Genomic DNA, 13,035 nt, shown 5'->3' on the forward strand with positions numbered 1-13,035 from the left:
AAGTTCTTCTGTGCAACCTGGTTATTAATGTAGTACAGGCAAGATGAACCTAGCTCGTATATCTGTATAGTATTGGCAGTGAAAAAAGACACGTTCTGCTGTTTCCAGTTGCCCAGAGCCACATGGGCATTTCCTCTCCTCGTACACTCAAAATACAGTGTACCAGGTAGGAAATCCTGTTGGCATCCCTGACTGTGTCTATGGTAGGCATATTCTTTTGTGTTGGCAGAAGAAGCGCTTGTCAGTTTTCAATTTGTTAGGCTAAAGTAAACAAAAGCTGCCTTTGTGTCAGAAAATACTAAAGCTGAGTGTGTTGGGTTAAGAGTTTTGGTTAGATGTCCAATGAATCTGTGATGAATTCCTTCGACTGATTTCTGTGATACAGTGCTCTCATTTCCAGAAAAGTTACCAGCATGCATGTTTATCAGCCCCATCATTGGGGCTGCAGTTGCAGGGGATTTTGCTCTTCTCTTGCTAGACGGATAGGCTAGGAGGACTGGTGGAGTCAGAGCCATAAATATAAGCATTGGTGCAGGCTACCCCAACCTGGTGCTCTCCATATGTTTTTGAATGCAACTTCCAGCATCCCTGACCATTGTCCCTGTTGGCTAGGACTGATGGCAGTTGTACTACAAAACATCTGGAGGGCACCAGGCTGAGGAAAGCTGTATCAGTATGTTGATGTAGAAAAGTATGAAAAGCCAGTGAAAAAATAATAATAATAATAATAATAATAATAATAATAATAATAATAATAATTTTATTATTTATACCCCATCCCAGCCACTCTGGGCAGCTTCCAGCAAAATATTAAAATATAATAATTCATCAAATATTAAAAGCTTCCCTAAACAGGGCTGCCTGCAGATGTCTTCTGAAAGTCAGATAGTTCTTTAATTCTTTGACATCTGATGGGAGGGTGTTCCACAGGGTGGGCACCACTCTGCTTGGTTCCCTGTAACTTCGCTTCTCACAGTGAGGGAACCGCCAGAAGGCCCTTGGCGCAGGCAGAACTAAGGGGTTGGAGACGGTCCTTCAGGTATACTGGGCCGAGGCCATTTAGGGCTTTAAAGGTAAGCACCAACATTTTGAATTGTGCCCAGAAACATACTGGGAGCCAGTGTAGGTCCCAGCAGCCACTCCCAGTCACTAGTCTAGCTGCCGCATTCTGGATTATGTGTGGACAACATGATTAAAGTGAAAAGGAGCAGAAATCATTTGAGAGAACACTGCTGCTTTGCTTTACTAAGGATCAACTAATTTTAAATTGTGCTTAATTGCCATGGAGATGTCACTGTTGCAAATCAATTACATTGTGCATGTGGAGTTGTCCTAAGGCTAAAGAGCAGGAAAAATATCCATGTTTCCCAAGTAGGCCAGTACTTCTTCCCCCAGCTGTCAAAGTCAGGGAAAAAGCAGCTGGGGAGATGTTTGAATGAGCAAGCCCATGGCCCCATCTGCACTATATTTTTAAAGCACCACGGTGCCACTTAAATAACTATTTAAATTCCCGAAGAATTATGGGAAGTGTAGTTTGTTAAGGATATTGAGAGTCGTTAGAGACCCCTATTACCCTCAAAGAGTTGCAATTTCCAGAGTGGTTTAACAATTCATTTTCACAGGGAACTCTGGGAATTGTATCTTTGAGAGGGGACTAGGGGTCTCTGAACAACTCTCAGCACCCTTTACAAACCACAGTTCCCAAGATTCTTTGGGGGAAACCATGACTGTTGAAAGTAGAATGATACTGCATTAGATGTGTGGTGCAGAGGGGGCCTATCATGTTAGAGGTGCAAACAGCTATTTCATGTGTATGCATGTGAGGGCATGGGGAGTGGTAGTACAGACATATGATTATGATTACCAAAGTACAGCATAAAGTGCCATATGACAATTACTGCCTCTTCCATTGCTCAAAATTTTTGAGTGGTATTCTCAATCCTAAAAACTTCCATGGATGCAATGATATATTTTGAGGGCTTTGCACTTCTGAAGTGCAAAGTGATATGTCCCATTCCATCTTACTTATTTGCTTATACAAAATGCCAGATGCTATTTTCCATACATGGCAGACAGACTGGATCTGCCTCAGAGGGTTTTTTTTGTGCCCCTCCCAGACTCCTATAAATTCGACAGTTTAAAAACTGTTCTGCTAAGATGTCTCCCACCATAGTGCTGGAGTGTACCCACTGAGGTGCTTGGGGGGTACCGAACCTCCAAAAGTTGGACACCTCTGTATTGACTTACCTTGCACAGAAGCCTCTCCTCTCTTTGGTGCAGCAAGAAGATCCTAGAGCATGTCTTTGGCTGCCTGCCTTCCTATATCTCCCCTACACACCACAGGGTGTGTCTGCTCACCCACCTGGCTGCTTTTATGGGGCATGTGCTGTCTGTATGTGTACCTGCATTCACCATGTCCATCTCTGGCATGCAGCCCTCAGAGGGGCAGCAAACTCTCAATGCAACCCTTGGGCCACAAATGGTGAGCCACCCCACATATATGGCGTTTTTTACAAAGCACACTTGAACATTCCTTCTACTGTTTATACTTGTGAATGGCATTGTTGTGTGAATCAGACTGATTAATCTGTGGAGTAAAAACATTAAAACTACTTACCGGTAATTCTTTTTATAGGCTCACAGCTAATGTCACATTTTGTGGCAACAAACTCCATGCTTGCTGCTTTGTCAGTGACTCATGGAAGGCTGAGCAGCTTCAGTTTTCCACTTTGCATGAGCCCTGATTTTCAGAAGTGGCTGACATCCTTTTGTCAACCCTGGGTATATATTTGTGTGCTTTCACTCTTAAATGTTGGGTCCAGATATATATATTTGAAGCATCTGCTTTGTTTCCTATTCCCTAGCGATACTGTGAAAGCTAGTCATTTTACAAAGTACCATGGAGATGCATGTAGCTGTCTACATGAGCTGTACGTCATCAAATACGGAGATGAGTTTTGTTCTTTATATGAGTCATCATTCCCTTTCTGACCTACTCTTCTAATTGCTAGTCATTTATTCTTTGGGAATTCATTATCCCCGCCAGTAGCTTTTAACAAACAGGCAGCAGCCTGGAGTGGCAGGTATTTGCCTTTGAGGTACCTGATGTGTGTGACAAATTAAAAGTCGTTTAGAAACCTGACAGTACTTTGCCATGGTTCCACCACCAAAAATGATCCTCCATTCAAGCCTCCTGCATTTCACATGTTGTCTTTGTTCCAAGGTCAGCCCAGGGCAAAGCCATTTAACCGACTGAGAAAATTCTGATGCTGAGCAATGTTCTAGTTAAATAAGAGGCCTTGGGAGGGGATTCTCTTGAAGTCCCTTGTCTCTGTCCGTTTGCATTTCAGTCTCACTAACTGGTTTCAGGGCAGTCATCGGACTGTGTGTGTTGAACATTGCCAATGGCCCACACATCTTCCTTCATAGTTCTATTGCTCCCACATTCCCATGAAGGAGAAGATTCCCAATATATGTTTCTTTCAGAGGAAGGAATACCGGAACTCTTAATGTTTTCAATAAATCTTTCTACTGACAGAAGTTACACAGCCATGGAGATCAGGCAGAGACTGTTACTGCCCTAGGCAAAATCAGAGGTTATCCCCTTGCTTGGATTCCTACAACCTCAGTTTCCCATTGCAGTTTTGCTCATGTTTGCCTCAGCTGCTTCTGTGGGTTCTGTAAGGGCTGCAGTCCTAACCCAACTTATCTGAGAGTAAACCCCATTGAATTCAGTTGGACTTACTTCTGAGTAGACATGGCTAGGATTGTATTGGTAAGGGCACTTCCAGATGAAGGCAATTTAGCAGCACTTTATCATTGCTAATCTGCTTTAAGATGGAAATGGAATGAGCGTTCCCCCACATCAAATGGGGTGCGCCTTTTGCTAGGTCGCGAGTAGACCCATTGGATCACGGTGCAGCTTCTGGCAGTTGGTCTTGGCATCGCCTTCCCCAGGTTGGGATACCTGTGGACTCCACTTACTGTAGCAGCTGCCCAATCCCGGCTGGGGAGGTGTTGCCAGGGGGATTGGCCAGGTAGAAGGAGGGATTATACAGTACACACAATAGAACTTGAGTCATACCTGGGAAGCGGCCCTTGGATTCAGAGCTTCCCCACCCTCCACTCCCTCAATTGATGCTTACTTTGCAGGTTTAACCACCTTTTTCCACAGCCACACAGGCACGCAGGGGGGGGGGGAATCCAGAAGCTGAACTGGGAAAACATGAGAGTTGGATGTTTTCTCCCCAATGTTGTTCTTATGTCCCCTAAAAGTAAGAATGAATGAAACTTGGGTATTCTACAGTAAATGCCAAGTGTGGAACCAGGCTAAGAAACAGTAGTTATTTCACATATCTGTAGTTTGATAAAAGGAGCAGAGGTGTTTGGAAGGTGCTAGTTTCTAAAATCCTGAAGCTTATACTGTACTGAGGTTTATACTGTAAACTGTGATCCTCAGATGAAGTGTGGTATATACCGTAAATTTAATAAATGCTAATAATAATATTCCTCCATTTTTAAAAGAGTTTGCTGTGTACACCTTTAAAGTACACTCAAAACACTTTCCCTCAGAGAATTCTGGGTGCTGTAGTTTGTTGAAGGTTGCTGGGAAGTGTAACTGTGAGGGGTAAATCTCAGGGCCCAGAATTCTTTGAGGGAAAGAATATGCTTCAGAGATGTGCTCTAAAAATATAGTGTGCATACATAGCCTTTCTCTTTTTTTTTTTCTTTTCTTTCTTTCTTTTCTTTTCTTTTCTTTCTTTTCTTTTCTTTTCTTTTCTTCTTTTCTTTTCTTTTCTTTTCTTTTTCTTTCTTTTTTTTCTTTCTTTCTTTTCTTTTCTTTTCTTTTTTTTCTTTTTTTTCTTTTCTTTTCTTTTCTTTTTTCTTCTCTTCTTCTTTCTCTTCTCTCTTTCTCTTCTGCGCTATGTGTCCTTCACCAAGTTCCCAGTTGTGTCCTCATAACTCTGTCAACACAAGGACATGGTAATGTAGAGTGACCCATGCAAGAGGTTCCATATGTGTTCCATGACTAAGGTTTTATATACTCCTGTTGCTGTGCCATGATTAACTCCTGGGTGAGACACCTTGATCATGAAGGAATCTTATCTTTTGATGATATGGGGTAGGAAGAGTGTGCTATTGTTTGGGGCTTTTCACTGACTCCACTAGGAGTCTTTGAACTTACGATCCCTACTTTGCTGTCACAGCATTAGAACGGGGCAGGGGTTACCTTTGAACAGGCATAGGATTTCATCTGGACACCATTCTATTTTTGCCACACCTCTGGCTCCACCCATTGGAGAGGACGGTTTGATGTAGTGTTCAGTTACATGACTGAGAAAGTCTGGGTTCAAATCCTACCTCAGCCATGAAACAAACTGTGACTCTCTCGGCCTGCCCCACCTTGCAGCGGTCTTATGAGAATAAAGTTGGAGACACACCACCCCGAGGAAAAGGTTGAGGGTTAAAATATACTGTAATAAATAACACACCTAGAAGACCTGTCGGGAGTAAGCATGGACCAATGTTACAAATAGTATGGGAAACGAGCCTTACTAGAAAAATTAAACCAATAAGCTGAAACTGACCACGGGGACAATAGAAGACGGCTTCACCCCGGTATGGCTCCCCTTTATCACACACAAAGCCTAACAAGACAATGACAAAAAATCCACCAACAGCATACAAATCAATATGGCTACACCTGATTCCAAACTACCCACCCACCCACATCACACTGAAAACAAACACCACCACAGCCAACCACAAATGAACAACCACACCCTAGGCCAACCCCAACCTCTCTCACCACCAAAGGAACACAAGCAAACAGCAGAGAACCTGCACAAGCAACGCTGACATCAAACCCTACATATATTAAGTTAAATAGAAAACCACTGTCACCCGACCCACCACCCCTACCCGTCTTTCCCTCCGTCCACCCTCTTTCCCTTTTTTCTTCCTAATGTCTCAACAGATGAAACTGATTTGTAACAATGTTACATGGAAAAAAATACGAGAGAGAGAGAGAGACAGTGCACATACTTTCGTAAATCAAGGAAATCTTTTTAAAACACATTTAAATAAATAAATAAATAAACCACCCACCCCTCTGCTCTGGTATTGTGTCACACTGCACTCTTCCACTCATGTAACACATTGCCATGCAAATGTAGTTTCAATATGCAACCATCTTTTGTGTTCCACTTTCAAAGGGAATGCAGCAGTGATCCTGTCTCACCTAAGTGAGGTAAAGTTATGGAAAGACTGTAGCCTTGTACACATTTTAACAGCCATAGTGTCAGGCTGATAAATGCCTTGGTGTGATGCCATTTCCAATCAAACAAATGTCTTGGCAAGCTTAATGCCAAGTACAGCATGGCTGTTTTCTGCTGTGGTTGTGCTCCAAGATACACATCAACCAAGATCTGACCTCTCTGTTGACTGCCTGTGCATTGGGTTGTGGGCTTCCTGGTTAATGATTGCAGGTGCCCCTCCCTCCATTATGCTAAGGTCATGGTTATTCTTCCATCCCATTCCTTATGCTGCATTCAAAGCAGGAGGTGCCTCCAGGGAGAGGTAAAGGTCAGAGGGCTGGCATGCCTAATTGCTACAGCCAGCAGAATCTGAGATCTGTGTCCTTGCTGTTTATCTTAATTTCATCAAGGTTGGCTGAACCAACCTCTAGGCACATACCCATGATTCTTAACATTGTTCAAATTAAAGCCTAGGCCAAAAAGAAAAAGAAGTCAGAGGCCCCTTAGTACTCTCCAAGCACAAAAGGAAAGGCAAAGGTTTTCTCAGCCAAGTGAGCTCTGCTTGTGTGATGAACAAACAGGCCTTGTTCTTTCATTACACTTAAGAGTAGCCAGTTTGGCTCATTCCATTCAAAGAATCATACAAAAGCTTGATTAGGTATTTCAAGAGTTCATGTTTCCTCAGACTGCAATGTTCTTCTGAAGGGAACACACAAGGTCTCTGACATTAAGCATTCCCACTGCTGTGTTTGTTTACAGATCTGTTGCAACATCATAGCCCATGTTCAGTAACCAGTAAAGCCACCTAACCCAGGGTGGATTACAGCAATTAACCTGTCCAACTACAACTATAGTCAGAGACTACTAGGTAGCTGAGAAAGGGAAATTTTGGTCCAGTCCGACCATGAGAAAGAGTGAAGCATCTGCCATACCCTCTGGGGCCCCTAAACTAGGATGTTCCTAGATGCAGTGGAAGTTGCTGTCCTGTTACCAGAGTTGAAGTAAGATTCAGCTGCCAGTTCAGTTGGATTCTGTATGTGGAATGTAAAAGCGTTATCTTGGACTTTTCCTCAGGCAGCAAAACAACGATCCTGTTGTTTTCATGTCCCTTTGTCATGCTTTCCACAGGGAAACTTACTCAGCACCAAACTTTTAGCTGCCAGCTAAAACCTGTTTATTTTATTTTAATTAAAATATTTTTTATTGGTTTTTACACATATTTTCCAACATAACATCCTTTTAAACATCATTTCGAAATTTTTGGCTATCACAGCCCAAGACTTCCTTCAACCTCGACTGATGGTTTTCTAAAGTCTTTCTAATTATGCATTTTGTTACTATAATTATTGCTATAAACTCAAATTTCCAATACATCTACCAGTATTCTTAATTCTTTTCACAATAATTTATAAATTACTCCTTACAAAACTTCTTTTAACCCTACAAGCGATGTCAATTGGTAAAAACCTGTTTATTTAAATTAGCTTTTTAGTGTATGTGCTGCCGAAGAGAGCACAATTTACCTTAGCTTTTTAAAATGGCTGGCATAACATAGCCTTTCCTCTGCTGCATCCATGCTTAGGTGCCCCATACCTGCAATTTGCAGTTGGAGGGCAATTCAAATGGGGATGGCGACAAAAGCAAAAGATTAAAGTCCCTTTCTGCACATCATGGTCCTTATGCAGTTCATACCCTCCCTCATGTACTTACTTTATTTTATTTTATTTTTTGCATGCCATTTGTTTTTATACCAGCTACATTAGGGCCAAAGGCATTCACAATGTCACGTCTAATTGGGCCTTGGCTCTTCATTTTCTCGCTTTGTTTTTTTAAGCATCTGGTGTTATATTATTGTCTTTGGTCTCTTGTTTTTAATTCTGAAATTGGAAGTGGAATGTGTGTGTGTGTGTGTGTGTGTGTGCAGATTCAGGATGCCTTAAGGGAAAGCATATAGGATTTTAAAGACAGGTTGATGCTGGCAAATTTGGCAAAGCCTTTCCTTTCTCTAAACACAAGGTTACAGCAGAACCTCCATGATTCTCGAAATTCCCTTTCAGCCACTTTTGCTGTGTCCATTTACATTGCTCCATGTCAATACCAGTCATGTAAGCAGTATTTGTTTTACTTCAAGTTCTGATGGTTTGGATGTTACCCAGGTCATTTGGATAAATGAGGTTGAATTGTATAAGAATCATGGCTGTTTCCAAGCTAAATGTGAGCTTCACATGGCAAAGCATTCTCTCTCTCTCTCTCTCTCTCTCTCTCTCTCTCTCTCTCTCTCTCTCTCTCTCTCTGCTTTTGAGCATTGAAAACCCTAATCAAACCTGCCATTATGAATGAGAAGCTTCACAAATGAAAAATTAGAAGGTTACAAAAATATATCCTGGAAAGAGGAAGGAGAGTTTGGGTGAGTCTGCCTACACAACATACTGTACATTTAAAGCTTATTACTTCCCCCAAAGATTCCTGAGAACTGTAGTTTACTCCTCACAATTTGCAGTACCCTTAACAAACTATATGTCCTGGGAGTCCTTGGAGGAAGCCAAGGGCTTTAAATATATGGTGTATACTACTGTCCCAACTAAGTGTTCATAGGACTGCAGCCCTGGGTTTTTGGTTTTTTTTGTTACAAGGTTAGAAGGCCAAAGAAAGACGATAAGCTTGGAACTGGTATAAGGAAAGACTGCAAGGGATAGAACTCTACCAGCAAAGATAAGAGATGAAACCACAGATATGGGATTAAGCAGCAAATTGATCAAGATTCTGTAGAGGAAAAGAGATGTCTTAGATGGATTTAGATGGATAGTAGGTGGATTTTTAGCATCCAATTCTGAGTTGTAAGAAATGGGACAGTGGCAAAAGAAAGTACATGATGTGTTTGTTTAGAGCACAGACAGATAAATAGAGAGCTTTCATCTAACATGAGGAGGGGGAGACTTTGAAGACAGCTTAAAATGCTTCACTATTTATCCTAATCACAGGGTGAGTCAGTGATAAATTATGTTTATCCAGTCCTGTATTCAGCTTTCTGTAATATGGTGAAAGAGCAGCTGATAATATAGTCATACAGTGGGAGGAGATTCTTACCCCTCTCTCCAAAAGGGGGCGGGTAGGGAGAACTGAGTCAGCCAAAATCATGTACAGTGGTACCTCTAGTTAAGTACTTAATTCGTTCCAGAGGTTCGTTCTTAACCTGAAACTGTTCTTAACCTGAAGCACCACTTTAGCTAATGGGGCCTCCTGCTGCCGCTGCGCCGCCAGAGCACGATTTCTGTTCTTATCCTAAAGCAAAGTTCTTAACCTGAAGCGTTATTTCTGGGTTAGGGGAGTTTGTAACCTGAAGCGTATGTAACCTGAAGCGTATGTAACCCCAGGTATCTGAAGAAGTGTGCATGCACACAAAAGCTCATACCAAGAACAAACTTAGTTGGTCTCTAAGGGGCTACTGGAAGGATTTTTTAATTTTTTATTTTGATTATGGCAGACCAACACGGCTACCTACCTGTAACTGGAACCCAGGTACCACTGTAATTATTATCTGAGGTAAGAAACCTCCAGCTCTTTGGACAAAAGGTGGGATATAAGTGCAATACTAAATTAACTAACTGCAATCCTATCTTGCAGGCAGGGGCATAGCAAGGGGGGGCGTAGGGGGCGGACCGCCCCATGTTCCATAATGGAGGGGTGACAAATTATCAAGGAACAATTACTGCCCTACTAGGGCGGTTCATAAAAAAAAAACTTTTTTAAAAAAATAAATGCCTGCTCCAAAGGTCTTATCTTACTATACTAGGGATTGTATAACTATATATGAAAGTTCAGGCATATTGGTTAATATCTTGACCCTCCTCCACCAAAATAGCTGTTTACTTGGCTGTTTTCCTATGTCTTGAAGGCTGAAATTTCAGTTCAGTGGAGCACTTACTGTTCCCAACCCTAACCCTGTGGAAAGCCATGTAATTAGACTTTAATTTGATTTTGAGATGTTTTTAGGAGGTAATTTAATTATTGTTTGATTTTATACCAATGTTATGTATCTGATGTTAGACACCCTGAGCCCAACTTCGGCCGGGGAGGGCGGGATATAAATAAAAGTTTTTTATCATTATTACTTGTTATTATTCCTTTGTAAGAAAATATGAAATAACGTGAAACCATTTTTGCGGGGGGGGGGGTGTGTCACTGGGGGGGGGACAAGAAATTTTCCACACCGGGTACCACCTGACCTTCCTATGCCTCTGCTTGCGGGGTCGAAACATCATCTCAAGTCAAACACAATAGTATCTATAAAATCTTCTCCGAGTATCTAACTGTACTTGCTATTAACCATACTTCTTTGGCTGCTTGTTCTACTGTTTGCAGTTGAAAATGTATTAATTCGATTCTGGGCATTCTTTTCTTTCTCACATTAATTCTGTTGCAAAGACCTGCTGTTATTTCTTGTTTAACATTGCAAAAATGAAACTGTATCTGCCTTTTGCTATAACTACAATTCTAGTTCAAGCGGTTGTTTATCATCTCGATTGAGCTAATATTATTCCTACTGGTTCCCAACTTTTCATCTTGCCCTTATTTCAGCTTTGCTGCTTGTCTGGGCCACTGTTCTGCTCATGTGTTATCTCTTTTTTCTTGTCTTATTTTGCTTTACTGGCCCTCCCCCCCCCCGCCTTTTCTACACTTGCTATAAACTCATTTTTACCATTAAGGCCCGTCATGCTCTTGCTCTTTCCTTGATTTCTCCTTCTTGTTCCATCTTGTTCTTCATGCTTTGTTTAATCCTATCTTCAGGCTAAGCCTCCTGCTTTCTATTGTCACTATCTTGTTGTCACTGATCCTGTGGGCCTAGAATGGTCTTTTAATAGATATATTGTATAGGTGCGGTATAAATGAAATGTGGCGACATTGATGAAAACAAGTTTTCTTTCCACAGTGAAACTGTGGCCAAATAACATTTGCCTCACCTTTATTAAAATTGTGTGGATATATCTGTTGCTAAATTAAACTGCTTTGAGGAGCAGATCCAGGCTACACATACGAAGTTTTCTTATTCCAGGTCAGCTTATTTATCCACGTAGCCCAGTGTTGTCTGCTCTGACTGACAGCAGCATTCTGGCGTCTAAGGCATTTCCTCTCATCTGATGTTTGATTCTTTTAAGTAGAAATGCCAGGGATGAAACAAGATTTTATGCATGCAAAGCGTATATTCTACCACTGAGTTATAGTCCCTCACGAATCAATAGACAGGTTGATTATCCAATGCAGTAAGATAAAGTAAACTTTAAGTATTGGTAGGAATTGAGGCAGTATTGCAGGCTGTGGAAGGCACTTATTCATTCTGCTGTGTTTATTCAACCATGTGAAGAGTGAATCAGTAACAAACTGTACATTCTTGGAAATTCCTTTTGAAAAAGAGACACTTCAGAGCCATTTTAGCAACTGCTTTCTATTTTTCACTAGGAACTAAGGAGACATTGATCTCCATTTTGTGACCATTTATCTGCATTTTATGATCACACAATGCAGTTTGTGGCTTATAGTTGGTGAACACATAAAATTCAAATTCCTAAAATTTCCAGGCAGGTATTGTTTCACCTTCACAACAGTTCTGAAATAGGTTAGATCCATTGAAGTCTAACAATGGTGATTATTTTTAAGGGTTTGTCATCTTTATTGCTTGCTTGTTATATCTACTTCCATTCTCATGCCTATGCCTAAGGTATTTTACATTTTATTACAACCCTTTTAAAAGCAGATGTATTTTGTGGCAAAAAGTTAAAGGACCCCCTGACAGTTAAGTCCAGTTGCGAACGACTCTAGGGTTGCGGCGCTCCAGGGACGTACCCAGGATCAAAACTGGGGGGGGGGGGCAAGCCATGGTCATTTGGGTTCAAAAACAAAAACACCTTCAAAAAACAGAAAAACTTTCCTCCCCAAACAGAAAGCCCCAAATGGCTGAAAAAGTCAGTTCCCCAGGATCCTCAGTCCTCGCAAAGGAACTACTCGCCATGCAAGGGAACTCAGTTTCCCAAGCTCCCTTGCAATGATGAATCCCGGCAGAAACCGTTCCTCTCTTGCCAGCACGATGTAGCGTGGATACAGAAAGCAGGCAGACGAGGAAGGATGAGAACCCAGGCTAAGACCATGGTCAGCCCTCGGATTTGCCCCCTGACACTGCCGAAGTCTCAGCCTGCATCCCCATTTGACCAAGCAGGGTGCAGGCTAGGATTTGGTCTCTGGTAGGCATGCCAGCTCTTTGTCGGCATGAGGGAGGGGGAAACAGCCGGCGCAACACACACACACACACACACACACAGTGGCCAACTGTGCCTCGGCAAGAGGGCAAGAGCTCAATTGTTATTGAGATTTTGGGAGGGGGAGAAAGACCAGTCGTTGAGCTTTTTTTCAGGAGGAGAGCTTTTTTTTCCTTTTAGGCTGCCGATAACCATTTAAAAAAATTTTTAATGCCCATGCAGCACTCATCTGGCTTTACTGGCCGAGGGAGCCGACGTTTGTACGCAGTTTTTCCGGGTCATGTGGCTAGCATGACTAAGCTGCTTCTGGCGAAACCAGAGCAGTGCACGGAAACACCGTTTACCTTCCCACCAGAGCGGTACCTATTTATCTACTTGCACTTGGACGTGCTTTCAAACTGCTAGGTTGGCAGGAGCTGGGACCAAGCAACGGGAACTCTCCCCTTCACGGGGATTTGAACCGCTGACCTTATGATCAGCAAGCCCTAGGCTTAGTGGTTTAGTCCACAGCTCCACCCATGTAGTTT

Source organism: Lacerta agilis, chromosome 2 (genome assembly GCF_009819535.1).
Source record: "Lacerta agilis isolate rLacAgi1 chromosome 2, rLacAgi1.pri, whole genome shotgun sequence".
In the NCBI taxonomy this organism is placed as follows: Eukaryota; Metazoa; Chordata; class Lepidosauria; order Squamata; family Lacertidae; genus Lacerta; species Lacerta agilis.